Consider the following 15251-nt stretch of genomic DNA (forward strand, 5'->3'; position numbering starts at 1 on the left):
CAACTCAAATCGCAGCTTTGACTCAGACGGATCTGGCTGGGAATTACAAGTGTAAGTGTCTGTGAGCGAGGAGCCGGGATTAGAGAGGAGAGCAGAGATATTCTCACCACTAAACTTAATGTAAATCTTTACCTAGAACGCATAAAAACATGACAAATTAACTTCTACATGAACAAAAAACATTAAATCTAATCTGCTTCCCTTTAAAATGCAAAAACTAAATCTTACCAAGTAATTTTGGTTTAGTTTTTAGTGCAAATATCACAGTGCACTTGAAATGAGACAAACCAACTTAAAAGTAACTTTTCAGCAAGATGTGCTGGTTTGTTGTAAGTAAATAAATCTTTGATACTGATGGAAAAGTGCTAGAAGCATTAGAAGATAAATCAACTTACAACATGGGAAAAATGTGAAATAATCTCCAATGACACAAAGTGTTCGGAAATTCCTCGTCTTTCTTTTAATAAATCCGCAGTCCAAAGACACTTCTCTGAATTCAATCTTCAGATTTAATAATAAAAACAGTTTATGTTTAAGCAGGTAAAACTAAAAATAAAAAAATTACAATAAGCTAAATTATAATTTCATGAATTTTACGGCCTGCCAGTAGTTAAAATGTAAAAGTTTTGGGAAAAAGTTTGACGCCACTGTATTAACTGTTTTTGACCATTTTTATCCATTTATTTTGAATATTTAAAATTATCTTCCAGATTCAGCGTTAAGTGGATATTATCAACAATATTATCATTTTATCATCCAGAAACATTTATTATCGTGACAATTCAACTCCACAAAAATAAAAAAATTACAAATGTAAACCAAATATCCAAACTGGCAAAATAAAGTCAAAGTGGTTTATAATAAACTTGACGAAAACACAAATGAACTTCAGTTGAGGGGAAAGCAGAAAGCCATTGGGATGTGAATGTCCTCCAGGAAAAGAAACTTCCTGTCAGGAAGAGGAATTAGGATAACAGAAACTCAAGAGGCTTGTATTTTTAATGGCTGTCGCCAGGAAGATGCCGTCACACTCCAGCCTTAATGATTACTCTAATTTCTGCTCATAAAGTCGCCAAGTTGACAGCGATAAAATCTAAACGGCATTTTCTGATATTAATTGAAAGTCTTTACTTTGTATAATTTATTACACACAAAGAAAACGCCCCAATAATAATCAGTCATAGTATTCAAAACTCTGCAGTCCTTAATAAAAACCAAGTATTTCAGCTTTTTAGGGGTGTGATAGAGCAGTGGGAGCTGGATGAAACCAACGCTGTGTGACTAATTAATAGGAAGCACAGATGATCGCTTCACTCAAATGATTAATCATCATCAACAGAAGGTGATCCGAAAAGTTAGACTTTACTCCTGAGATCCTTCAGACAACAGAAACATGAAAGAGTAAAGATTTAGTAGAGAGACACAAAGACAGAGAGAGACAGAAATATAGAGAGACAGATAGAGAGACAGACAGAGAGAGACAGACAGAGAGAGACAGATAGAGAGAGACAGATAGAGAGAGACAGATAGAGAGAGACAGATAGAGAGAGACAGATAGAGAGACAGATAGAGGGAGAGAAAGATAGAGAGACAGATAGAGACAGAGAGCCAAATGGAGACAGGGACAGCAAGAGACAGACAGTGATAGAAATAGACAGAAGGATATAAAAACAATCAGAATGGGAGAAAGAAAGAGACAAATAGAGGAAAAGACAGAGAGAAACAGAGAGCAAGAGAAATAAAGGGAAAGAGACAGGCACAGAAAGAGAGAGATGGATGAGAAACAGCTAGAGAGAGACAGAGATCTATATTTATATTATATATATTTATATGTAGAACTTGGAGGAAAAACAGAAAACTTGATTCAAAGTATTAAAAGGTCAAATAAGGAGAGATTTGATACATTTTTGAAACTGGACAAGAAGTTAAGGATAATTTTTATCATTCTGTTCTGTAGAAGAAAAATAAGATGTTCCTTAAAAACAGGGTGAAACATACCGAGAGCGCTCCGTAACTCTGGCCTGTTTCAGATTTAATATCATCAAACTGCAGGTCATAATTACAGACAGATGCACCAAACAACCAAATCCTTCTTCACTAGTTATAACAAAAAAACTTTTACTTTTACTGCTGCTCATTAAATGCATGGAAACTGAGTTCAGTAATTTTATAGGAATTATTTAATAAACTAAATATACAGTAAAATAAATGGTAGTTTTCTCTGAGGGAACTTGTAAAAAGCATGAGTTGGGGGCGATAAGCTGCTTGCAGCTCCCTGCCCGCCTGGGAAACCCTCCGACGCTAAATTGGTCCAAGTTTACCATCTGACAGTCTCTCCACAGGGAGGCAGGCCAAGCAGCTTTAATTTGCCTGACATCAGTTAACAAAAAAAAACCTTAATTGACTTTGTAAACTTTATGGCTTTTCCTCGAGAGGAGGGTTTAAGAGGCAGATTGTTGAGTGTTTGGCTCTGGCTTTCCCAGGGGAATTAAGTCTTTAAAGGGGTTCTGAAAGCAGATAAAAGCCTTGGCTCCCAGCAGTGGCAGAAATACAATAATCATGTTGTCATCCTTGCATGCACCTACCAATGGGGTTCTTTCAATACGTCTTCGGTATTGAGGTGGAGAGCTTGCAGCGTCAGCCGACTGTAGCAGAATGGCTGCCATCGATTTGGTACCGAGGCCCGTCGCCTCACGCCTCCTCCTAAGAACTTGCATCCTTGCCAGGTAGCGCCATTGATTGGGCTTCCCTCTAAGATTTGCTCCCCACTGATAATAAATGAGAATCCGGGAGGCAGGAGTGTGATCGCTGTAAAACAGTGCCCGCTGGCGCCCTCTTGTGGTCCGCATGGTACTGCATGTAAATGACCGTTTATTTGCCGTGACGTGAGCTAAAGCTAAAATTGAGAGCTGATTTTCTATTATGACTTACCATTTTTATAATAACTTTCTTGCTTATTTAATTTAAAACTATTTAATCGGCAAATAAAAACAGTAGATAAATACAATTGATATAAATTGGTGGATTATTTTTATGTACCTCTTGCATGTTGTTCACGTCTGGAAATTTTGCGCATGCGCAAAAACATGATTCTTTTACTTGCTATCCGCTTGCCGCGGTAGAAAAACTCAGTTAAATAAATGAAACCTGGAGATGTAGGTATGATTAATTAAGTGCAATGCGCCACAGCAAAGGGGGGAAAATAACTCAGAAAAACCAAAAACGACTCAAACCCACTTTTTTCCCTCCTCGCTTTCTGTGTCGGCTACGTTACACGAAGACTCGTTGCTATAGCAACTGACAACAACGCCATGTTTATGTTTCAGGATTAGACACCAAAAAACACTCAAACATTTCCCACACAAAAAACAGAGCATTCAGTCGGTTACAGTTTTATGTTTGTCACGATATTTTGTAAAAAGTGATGAAAACTGTGACGATAAAAACTATTACTGTTTTCTAAGGTAACTGTATTTCTGTGACGAGGTGGAGGAGTAAACGGAAACAAAAACGGCTACTGAAAAACATTTATTTAGGACACGATTCGCAATCACTACGCTGCACAAAGTACCCCCATTTGAGGATATTTTTTTAATTAATTCATATTTATTGGTGCTCAGTGAACAAACATTGGAGAAACTAGTAAAACTAACAATCCCAGTAATGTTTTGAGGGCAAACAATAAATCAGAATTGTTATGCTAAGATGATCAACGATATGATAAAGGCTCAACTATACACTAATACTATGAAACCTTTAAAAAGATCTTCTAGTTCGCTCTACTGTAAAACCTTTATGATGAAAACTGATCAACTTAAGTATTAAAATAAAAGTCTGCTCCATTGGAGGCACATTATGCATATAAAATGATTAGAATATAACTTTTGCAGTCATTGAAATAAAACAAAATTGTTTTTTGCATGTAGTCGCTTATGTTTGCGCATATTTTGCACATAAACCTGTGTGAACAAGCCTGCATGTTAGCACTGAGATCTGGAAGCTGCCATTTGCAGGGTGATATCCTGCCGTGTCAATTTCAGACCAGGCAGGATGTCGTCCTTTCATCTCCATCAGATGTTTGTCAGAAGCTTATATCATCTAAGGTCACACGTCTCCTCTCACACTCAGAGCAAACATCAGATTTAGAGGCTTTTTAATGGGCAGCAGAGGGCTGTCAGGTTAAAAAAGACCTTTGATCTAAATGTTTTTCAAAAACCGACAACAGTTCTTCAAACGTCAAAAGCACCTCGTGGCTCAGTCGTGCGTTTAATTGGCACAATCGCTCACTGACTTTAAACCGGCTCTCCTGTGGCACGTCTCCAGTGAAGTAATATAGCTTCTAATTACCGCTATTGTCTTAAGAGTGGAGCAAGCAGTGGGGGGAATAGCAAAACACGCAGACTTGTAGAAAGATAAAAGAGGTAATTCCAATTTAATGCTTCCCTTACACCTGTAGGAGATTGGTTAATGCAGAAAGGAGCAGAGAGGAGGCCTGTTAGCCGAGTCTCACCCTGATGGAAACTAAACTGACTCTTCACATACCAAGCAGGTTTTCATGATCTGATGTTAAGATTCCCAGCAGCAAACCAACGTGGAAAAAAGAAAAGCAGCTTTTTGTTCACAGAGTGAAGAGAAGGACGGAGGTAAAGAGAGGATTTCAGAACAGCTTTTAGGAAACATAATCCAAGGAACGCCAGAAATAATGAGAATATTATGATTATTAATGCTTTAACAAGGGGAGCGAGGGAGGGAAAGAGAGGGATGGACGGACGGATGATGATAAGAGCGAGCAACAGTTAGGCATGAGATGGATTAGAAAAGGAGTGGATGGATGGATGGACGGATGGATGGATGGATGGATGGACGGATAAGTGGTATTAAATTGTGTGAACTAAAAATGAAAATCCAATTTCTACCCAAAGCACAGATTTATTAAACCACTAAACAAACTTTATCTAAATTTCAAGAAATTTTCAAACCTTCAAATAAAAACATTTAAGTATTTTCCCACCAGAATAACGTCTGTAAAGACACAAATATCTGAGAACACAAAGCTCTCCATCCCACAGTTGTTTATATTACAGTAACAGTCTAATGACCAGGACAACAGCAGCTGTAATAAAAACCAGCTGAGAACTGCCCTCAACATTAAATCCAACAAAACGCTACAAAATCTCTTACTCCCAAAAGAAAAAACAGCCACCACTGTTTTTCCTAGAGCTTTGAAGCTCTGGTGCCCCTTTGACCCCAGCCAAACAATTAAAAAGCTCCTGGCATACAAAGAGCCCTAATGGGCCGCATATGTGTCTGCTAATAAGACAGAGGTTCAGGCGCCTGCTGTGCACGGCCTGCTAATGCTGGACACTGACCGGAGAGGTGGAGGATGGGAGAGAAGCGATAAAAAAGGAGGAGAGGAGGGAGAAATGAGGAGTGGAGCAGAGCAGCAGGGGTGATGTCTGCAGGACGGGGAAGAAGAAAATCTCAGAGTTTAAAGGTGAACATCTCCTTCCAGACTCAAGAGTTCACAGTTCTCCTCAGATAATTTATAAAGTATAAACATAAAACTTTACTAATAAAATCATCCAACTTCAACTCATCTGTTTTCTCAAACCGCCAGTCAGTCAGTGTAAAATGGCCGCTTGAACTGAGCCAGGTTCTAGTTTCTATTAAAGGGGAGTTTTTCCTCTCCACTGTAGCTACATGCATGAACAGTATGACAGATTGTTGTAATTGTGGTGGCAGTTCTCCAGTAACGGTCTGTAGACTGGACGGCGGTGCTCCCGTAACGGTCGGTCGATTGGAGGGCGGTGCTGCCGTAACGGTCGGTCGATTGGACGGCGGTGCTCCCGTAACGGTCGGTCGATTGGACGGCGGTGCTCCCGTAACGGTCGGTCGATTGGACGGCGGTGCTCCCGTAACGGTCGGCCGATTGGACGGCGGTACTCCAGTAACAATTGGTTGATTGGACGGCGGTGCTCCCGTAACGGTCTGTAGACTGGAGGGCGGTGCTCCCGTAACGGTCGGTCGATTGGACGGCGGTGCTCCGGTAACGGTCGGTCGATTGGACGGCGGTGCTCCAGTAACAATCGGTCAATTGGACGGCGGTACTCCTACCTGTTTCTAGATCAAACTCACCACCGAGATTCATTATCCACAAACATTCAGCTCGCCCAAAGACCAGAGCAAAGACAGACGGATGAGTGAACTGTTTGAATTTATAAACAACCTCTTACTTTTAATTTCTCCTGTTTCCTCATTTGAATAAAGGAGGACAGGCTCGGTAATTAACAAGGCATTAAAAAAGAAAGGCAGTGTGCAACGAGAGATGAGGGGGAGGAGGAAGAGGATGAGGAGGGTGATGAGGGCGCGCGGCAGACAGCAGTAAGAGCGGGAGAGATAGTAACTAAAAGAGGGAAGAGAGGAGCTGTGGAGAATTAATAACAGGCGAGATCTCTCCAAGGCCCCCTTAATGGGCTGTGACAGGAATTTATTCACACTTAGGCTGGTATTAAATCAAACGCCAGGCGAGTGGCGGTGGCAGGCAGCGGCGCAGGGTGGGGAGGCAGGTGGAGAGGTTTCTGCCGCGCCGTCACAAACCCCCTGCAGGGCGGAGGGTTTTCACTGCAAACACACAAAACCTTACCAACTATCTCTGGTCTAGTTTCTAGTGCAAACATCTTGAAATTAGACAAAAACTAACTTTGAAGAAACTTTTTAGCAAGAAATAGGAGCTTTTTAAAGTAAAAAAAAAATCCTTAGTATTGATGAAAAAGTGCAAATTTCAAGTGAAATAATCTGCCAGTGGACATTAGAGCTGGGCATTTATAGTATTATCATTTATCCTGATTAATTTCTTATAAGAATTTTGATTTATCAATGTCAACTGAGATAACGGTAAGGTTAAATAAGTGTTCAACACTTCCTACTCTCTTTCAAAAAGAAAAGTGATAAATTATTTTGTTCTTGGTTATGTATGGACATGTTTTCTCTGTCCTACTGATTGGTTACTTGTTTTTAAAATCCTGCTTGAAATAAATAAATCAAATCGATATAAATTCCAATTAAGAGTAAAAACCCTCCTAAACTCTCCGTAGTGTTGAGATTACAATTATTTTATCAATTATTCTGTTGGTTAATTGGATTAAAAATTGGAACAATCTGCAGATTTTTATTACACAATATTAGAAATACATTAAAAAGATGCAAATAATTCAACTTAAATAAGAAAATAAACATTAATAATAACATAGTAGTCCTTTAGTGAATTTGAACCCAGTGAAGTTCAAAATAAGCCACTTGAAGTATTTTTGGTAAAACATTTACAAAGTGTTTTTAATCTTAAGTGCAAAATGTGTTTATATTTGGTTCAGTTTTGACTTAATTACTGCTATGAATGTTTTCTTTTTTTCAGCAAATGACCTTTTTTGAGTTTATATACTTCAGTTGACGATTAATTACTAAATTAATCATCAATAGTTAATTAATCATTAACTATTAACTAATTGTTAATAGTTAATGATTAATTAGTTAGTATCTTGATTAGATAAAAGATGGTCAAGAGGAAAAAAGGTCCATCACTGTTGCAGTGGTTTGGCCAGTTCAACATGACACCATCTTGGATAGAAACCTGCACCGCCTTTCCCTCCCCCACTTGTTGCTATCTGCTAGAAAAATGAAGACTCCATTAGGGCTGCATCTAACAATTAACTATTAAATAATTGTTAATAGTTAATGATTATTTTAATCGATTAATCTGATTAATCGTTTCATTCTTAGTTGAGATTGTACATCATAATATTTTCTCCACTGCTTATTCAATGATAGCATCAATAAATAATAAATATTAAGTGCAGATTAGTGGTATAAATCACAGTTTCTTAAAATAAACTCCTAGAGAAGTTTCTTTTAATGGATGTTTTTCAAAAGCAGTACTTGTGTTTTGCTTAAAAAGCAGCAATATATATTTCTTATCGACAATTTTGCCATTATCACAATAGTACCATAAAATTTTGTGATAAACCTTTAAGTTCATGTCGCCACAAAAAATAACTGGATTTGGTATGCATTTGGTTTGGTGTTTTCACGGCGTTATCCATGACCCTTGGGAAAAATGGAAAGATGGAGAGACAGAAGGAATGCAAGAGGAGGACAAACGATGAGTGATGTGCCAGTGACAAGACAGGCTGTCCCACGTCCCAGATGGAATGATTATCAAGCAGTCCAGAGAGCCTCTATGAATCATCCTTCCTCCATTCTGCAAAATGCACCATCAGTCAGCCGGCCAGCCAATCAGTCAGTCAGGCAGGCAGAAAGGAAGCTGACAAAAAACACAGAGCTGGTCCAAATTGACACTCTAATGAAAAAAGAAATCCTGCAGGCTAATTTATTTGTTCGTATTCGCAGTTGTCCTTCATTATTTGGCGTGTGACCAGTCATGTTGGGCTGTAATTTTTGGTCACTTGGGTGCCACTGGATTTGTTTTCGGTGTTATTGGAGCAGAAACACAGATGATGGGCGGGACTTTGAATTTATATGCACAATCACATCCAGCGACACCAGAGGTTTGGGCTGCAGAAACGGAGCGACTGCAGCACATTAGGCACCAGTAGTTTACGGCTAATGAATCCCAAAGACTTGCTCCCATGCTCAGATGAACTTTACCCTGTTAGTTACATCACTAGTACTTTATTAATCGATTGATCACAATTAATAGTTCACAAAATGTATATATGTTTTGAACAGGTTGGGCTTAATTACTGCTCTGAATATGTTGCTGTTTCAGCAAATTGCCTGAGTCTGTATACTGGTGTCTTGATTAACCGATTAAATTACTTGACAATTATTTCAATAATTGATTAATCATGATTAATCAATTATTTCAATAATTGATTAATCATGATTAATCATTGCAACCTTAATGCAAAAAATTTTTGCATACATGAACCCAAATAACATGCACATACAAATCACACAAAGCACAAAAAAATGGAGGTAGTTACATTGGAGACTACACACACACACACACACACACACACACACACACACACACACACACACGAGTCAATTAAAACAGATACGACCACAAAGCTTTCCTGTAAGGACTCTGTGCAGAGTGATGAAAAGTGATGCCTCGCCCTTCCATCCTTCCCAACTCCGGGCAGATTGCGTCACCATCCATCAGCCCGACTCTGACAAACAGCAATTACCCCAATCGACAGATAACGAGAGCAAGACTATCATTCACAGCCAGGATGCCTCATAAAGCAGTCAGACATTACCATGCAGAAGTCATTTATCTGGCCCTCCTCTAGTCCGCCTCTTTTCTACTACCTCTTCACCTGATGGCACTGATACTTAAGGCTGATACCTGTTCACACATCCAGCTCCAGGGGGAATCCCAGCCACCCAGAGCAACAGGAATGGAATGAAATTGAGAATGTGGGGGTCAATGGGAGCCTCAAGGGGGGGAAAAGGATTTTTTGCCTGAAATGTTTACTTTTACCCAGATTTCAGAGCTTAAGATCCAGATAACATTAAGCAGAGTTTCTATGTGCTTTAAGTGAATAAAATTTTCCAAACCCACATTTCTTGATTGCTCTGCTTCTTTTTAGCCAAATGTTTAGATATAAACAAGGTTTACAATGAGTTTATGGCTAACATTTCTACAATGGTCACTCCAGTCTGGTAGAGTGGAGCAGGGTTGAAAAATATGGCTGAAAAACTTTGCACAATATAAGCGTTTCAGTCAATATCAATAATTATTGATTAGGTTTTTGTTTTAAATATTTGAAATACTGCCAGACTAGTGGTGTGACCTTTTCTGTATTGTTCATAATTTTCACTCCACGTCATTGTTTTTTAATTTCTAAACTGATAGGAGGGACAGTGGTGAAACCTTAGACTGCTGCTGCGCAAGTTACTCAATAGGTTGTTGCTAGGTAACAAGAGTGAGAGAGTTGCTAGGTAACCAAAGAGTGAGTGAGTCATTTGATTCCGTCATCCTGTTCTTATTGTTGAGACTAAATTAAGGGTGTTTTCACACCTGATTGGGGAACAAAATTGCAACATTTGTTGCATTAATAGCTGCTGCGGTTTGCTTTCACATTGTGCTCTGTCAAACGATCCAAACTAATTGCAAAACCTGTTCTGCCCCCTCACCTGTGGTGGCGCTACAGCAAGAACTACTGCAGGTGACGGCATAGAAACCTCAGAAGACAAGCGCAACTTTCTTCTTAACAAAATGTAAACAAAAGTGGAGTAGCTTCAGATTTTAGCAGTTGTGGGATTTCTCTCTCGTCTTTTTCTCCTGCTAGTGCTAGACTAGTGTATTTGTTTTGGTTGTATTTACCCAGAGTGCCATGCACTATAGTCCACTTCCTGTTTCTGGTGTAGACATAAGCTATTAGGCATACCACAGTTCGCAAAAAATTTGATTGGACATTCGTACCTCCACAAACCAACCAGTCTTTTTAGGCAAACAAATCAAAGTTGGATTAAAGCAGATTCAGTCGGCTGATCTGAATGCAGCCTTGGACATTTACACCATGTTCCAAATTATTACGCAAGTGATATTTTCTAAATGTTTTAATTATTTTTTAAGTGATGGTTTGATGCACCATACTTGATTCTTGACACCTCTCATCATGGTGTGAAAAGGTAATAAGATCTTCGTCTTTTCTCCGTTTATTTAAATCAGAACAAAGCCCCATCGTCAGACTCAGATTGGCATTTTCTTGACAAACTGTTGCTCTGCATTTCACTCCTTCCTCTGGCGATACATCTGTTCATTATGCGCAGCAGCAAGTGGATCTAAATTTTGACAGAAGTCCATTTTTCCCCCAACAAATAATATCTACTGTCAGTATTTCTGAGGCGATATTTGAACCAGCCTGACATATCAGCTGGAGAGTTGGCAGCGTGCTTGGACTTATCTTTTCACTTGTGCGTCGATCTCCTCACTCTGTCAGCAGTCTGCTGCAGAACGCATACAACTCCCCCTGCTTGCTCCGGCTGAATTTCATCAGTTCACAGTTTTTCCTTTAGGAGACGCTATCTGAAAGACGGCGAGCAAACGCTGACAATCTGCAGTCGTTTTCAGATTCATCAGTTTATACCCTCATCAATCATTTCCCTTCACATCAAACAGGCTGATCCTCTGCTGCTGCTTTATGTGGTTTTCTTCATCTCAAATGCAACACGTGGATGTTTTCTTTCGACTTCTTTCCCTCTCAGTGTTTTCTTTGTCCTTTACCCTTCACTTCACATATCAACCCCCACTGACAACATTGCTATCTGTTTGGTCATCCATCTTCAAACGCTTTTCCCACATGAACAGTCCATTTCTCTCCTTTGTACAAACAGGATGCTTTCCTTTCACGCTTCCCTTTCTCCCTCCTCAGCCGCAAATATTTTATTCTCTGCTCCATCTGGTAAGATTTCTCGGGCATTTACTCCTCTTCCTACTCTTCCTTCTTTCTCGCTCTGCCTTATTTTGTTTTACATTTTATCTGCTCGCACTGAAACGGAGCCATCCCATCAGGCTGAAGCGACTGCAGCAGATGCAGCCAGGCCACAAACATCTGCTTCCCATGTCCCGCCGCAGCTCTACTCTGCTGATCAGACTAACCGCTGATACTCCCTAAAGCTCGCTGTCGTCCCTGCTGTCGTGCAGCTGGCCGGCCCGGGAACAATCACAGCTGAAAATGCGGTAAACATGCCAAGCGTACAGTGAATATCTAAAAGCCGATGTCAGAAAAACCTGCTTCTAATTAGCTTAGCTTTTTTCAGTTAGATAAAATAAAAGTTACAAGGTTTCAAACAGAAAAAGTGGCCGTCTTGATTAGATAAAAGATGGTCAAGAGGAAAAAAGGTCCCTCACTGTTGCAGTGGTTTGGCCAGTTCAACATGACACCATCTTTGATAGAAACCTGCACCGCCTTTCCCTCCCCCACTTGTTGCTATCTGCATACATGTTTATCACATTCTGCATATTTTTACTTTAACCACTTAAGCCTTTTTACACAATATTAGAAATTTAATACAAGATGCAAATAAATTATTCAAAAATCCCTTTTTTAAATAAAATAAACATTTTGTTGCATTTCTTTAGCTTATGCTGATTATTTGTAAAGGATGCAACTGCAGTCAGCAACTGAACCTTTTGAGTCTGTATAGATCTATATATAAATCTATATGCATATAGATCTATATATATTCTGCATGATTAATCCAATTGATAGTTTTAGCCCTGGACTACATCCTGTGGAAATTAAAGGAAAGCCACCCATCACCTTATTAGCATACAGTTTTAAAACTCAAGCTGAGATCAAGATATCCCTAAACAAAATTATAATTTTGCTAATAAACAGAATCTTCTTGGATATAAATGGTAATAAAGCAGATTTGTTGCAGTTTTTCCAAGTGGTTTGGTTCAATATTTATAGAAACTCAACAGAATGAGAACAATAAACTTTTTTATTTAAATTAGGCTCCAAACTACACATGTAAAAAAACAAGGAATATTCCATTCAATAAAATGCTGTGAAGATTTGATGAAGATAAATACAAAACAGATCAATTCAATCTACTGTTAAATATGTAGATTTAAATAAAAACTGCATTTCAGTGCAGGTGCTTTTCAGAAAACTGTTGGTTCCACTTGTAAAAATTCAAGTTTCATTGTTCTAAAATCCAAATTGTGAATACAAGCAGTTAAACTTATACATTTCATATCATAATTACATATTAAGCTTAATTATTTTGTGAAGGATTAAACGCCTGTAGAGGAAGTTATTTCTTAAACGTGAGCAGCAGCCGACCACCACGATAAAGATCCGAAACAGAAAAATTTATAATAATTTGCTGAATTATAACTTAATCTATTAAAATTACTCAAGTTTATTCTGTGATTATGCTTTAGCATCAAAACCAAAAGTGTAGAAAACTGCAGTGAACACAAATACACTAGATTTGATGTTTAAAATCAATTTAGATGTTGTAACATTCCCATCACTGTAAGTTATGAATTTGATGTAAGAAGGTGCTTTAAGGTCTTAATACATATAAAATCAGCTCTTATTTTAATAAAAACACACTTTGAAGTGATTAATGAATAGCTGTAACTTCAGAATATTGATCTGAACTGAACTTCCACAGAATAATTCAATGTTAGAAACTCTTTAAGCCAAATCGAGTGTAATTTGTTTTCATTTACGCCGAGGAATCAGAGAAATATCAGGATATACAGAATTAAAAATTTACATAATTTTATGTGCATTTTGCACAAGAAAAAGCCCAGAAAGCCCCAGAACATCTGCTGGGTTAGCCAATGAACTCAAATTAAACCTGGGATTTATTCACTGTGAAGGAAATTGTTTGTTGCAGCCCCACCTTCTCACCTCACACTGACTTCATTGTTTAGCACAAAGCCCTGTTAGCTCCCCATGTGGGATGCTGTTTACCAGAGATGTAAACGTTTGTCTGCCTTCATCACTTATCGGTCAGTTTCCCATCTGTAGACGTTTGAATTGTTAATGTTGCAGTAACATATTCATTCTTGGTCAAATGCCTGTATAATTGTCTTTCAGCGCGTCACATAAACACAGCAGTCCCACTAAAGCTAAGTGTTCAATTAGCAGATCCCGAGCTCGGCTTCAAACAAAACCACAAAACGACAAAGCAAAGCTGCAGCTGTCCAGTTTAATTACACTCAAATATTATACTTTTTTTTTTAAAATGACACAGAAAATTATGCTGTTTGAAAGCAGATTCTGATTGCTGCATTTCATTCTGATTTTATTGCTTTATTTTTACATTTGCATTTATTGGAATCCCAGAAAACAGATTAACCTGAAATACATGTTTTTTTCTTGTTTCTTATATGTCGTGTTGTTGTTTATCATCTCTTTGTGGACTATGATGGCTCCTCCTGAGCGTCGCACTAAAACTGCAGATTAAACAGCTAAATCTAGTCAAAACATTTGCAGAAAGAGTAGAAATGAAGCAAACATTGTAGCTTCACCCTCTCCTCCTCCGGACGTCTGACAAATCACCTGACCCTGGGAATCTCCATCCTCTATCTCCCTTTCCTGTCTTTATTATTTAGCATAATTTGTTAAAAAACATCAGAATTCGTTTTCTGTTAGTGGGCCATACTCACTACGTGTGGGCTGTATTAAGTTTGTGCTGGTTCTGTGTGACACAGACATGATGTGGTTGTGCCCTCGTGGGTCAGGAGGTAGTTTTCTGCGTACCCTCCGATAATATCCTGCAGACTCACAATGTTGCATAATTTAAGGGGAAATAGTCAAGATTTTAATGGGACAAGAATTACTATTTCATTTCCATTTATTAGTTTATTTGACAGGGACAATGCACACAAACTCAGAACATAATAAGTCTGTAGCTGATGTGTTGCACAAAGAATATCATAATCAAATTAAGTTTTAGCACGCATGTAGATTAAATATATAATCCAGAACTGCACTAGTTGTTTTCTTTGAGAATTTCTACAGCTTTTCTTTCCCAGTGAAAAACATATTTTTAAATGTATTTTCTCACTCTGGATAGATGCAGTGCTGCCTGATCTCAACACGCTGTAATTATGAGTTACCATAGCAACTAGTTGTTTACATGCAGGATCAGTTGCTGGAGCTTTACCAAGCTTAACTAAAGCCTAGAATAATTTCCCAAATGAGTTCAGGAGGAGATTTTGTGGAAGCAAATAGTGAACAATTAGAGTTTAGAAGAATTTGACTTTTTTATTTCATTCTAATTGTAAATATGATAAAATAAAAAATAGTTTGAAGATCTAACGAGGAATCTGAGGAATGTAGAAGGATCTGTTGGACCAAGACAGCAGTAGAGGGGAATATTGCAGATTATTTCATTGCCTCCACCGGGCCTTTGGCAAGTTGTGCAGACAGATTCTGCAAACTTCATCATCTTCCTCAGTTTCACTGCAGCAACAACAACAAACGGAAAACCTTTCCTCTCCAATATCCTCATCCACAGCACAAAAAAGTACTGAACAAGTCAATGGTTTTCTAAAATGTATTTCTAACAGGGCAACAGATGAAGTAATCGCATGATAAATTAAACGAGCTCAATAATTTCCATTTGAACTGGATGATAAAAGTCGTCAGTTTGGTGTTTTGGTCTCAACTAGCCCTTTTCTGGAAGGACGATTCTGTTTACAGAGACTTCATAATTAATTTTATTTGTCATTTCTGTTGTTTGTTTATTTTGGATTT

General features: G+C 38.4%; 1 protein-coding gene across 4 annotated transcripts in view; it reads right to left on the reverse strand.

Annotated features, from left to right (window-relative positions):
• The window catches only part of med30 (mediator complex subunit 30), a 45424-nt gene that overhangs the window by 7387 nt on the left and 22786 nt on the right, over nt 1-15251 (reverse strand). The window lies entirely within an intron of this gene.

Source organism: Gambusia affinis, linkage group LG14 (genome assembly GCF_019740435.1).
Source record: "Gambusia affinis linkage group LG14, SWU_Gaff_1.0, whole genome shotgun sequence".
NCBI lineage: Eukaryota > Metazoa > Chordata > Actinopteri > Cyprinodontiformes > Poeciliidae > Gambusia > Gambusia affinis.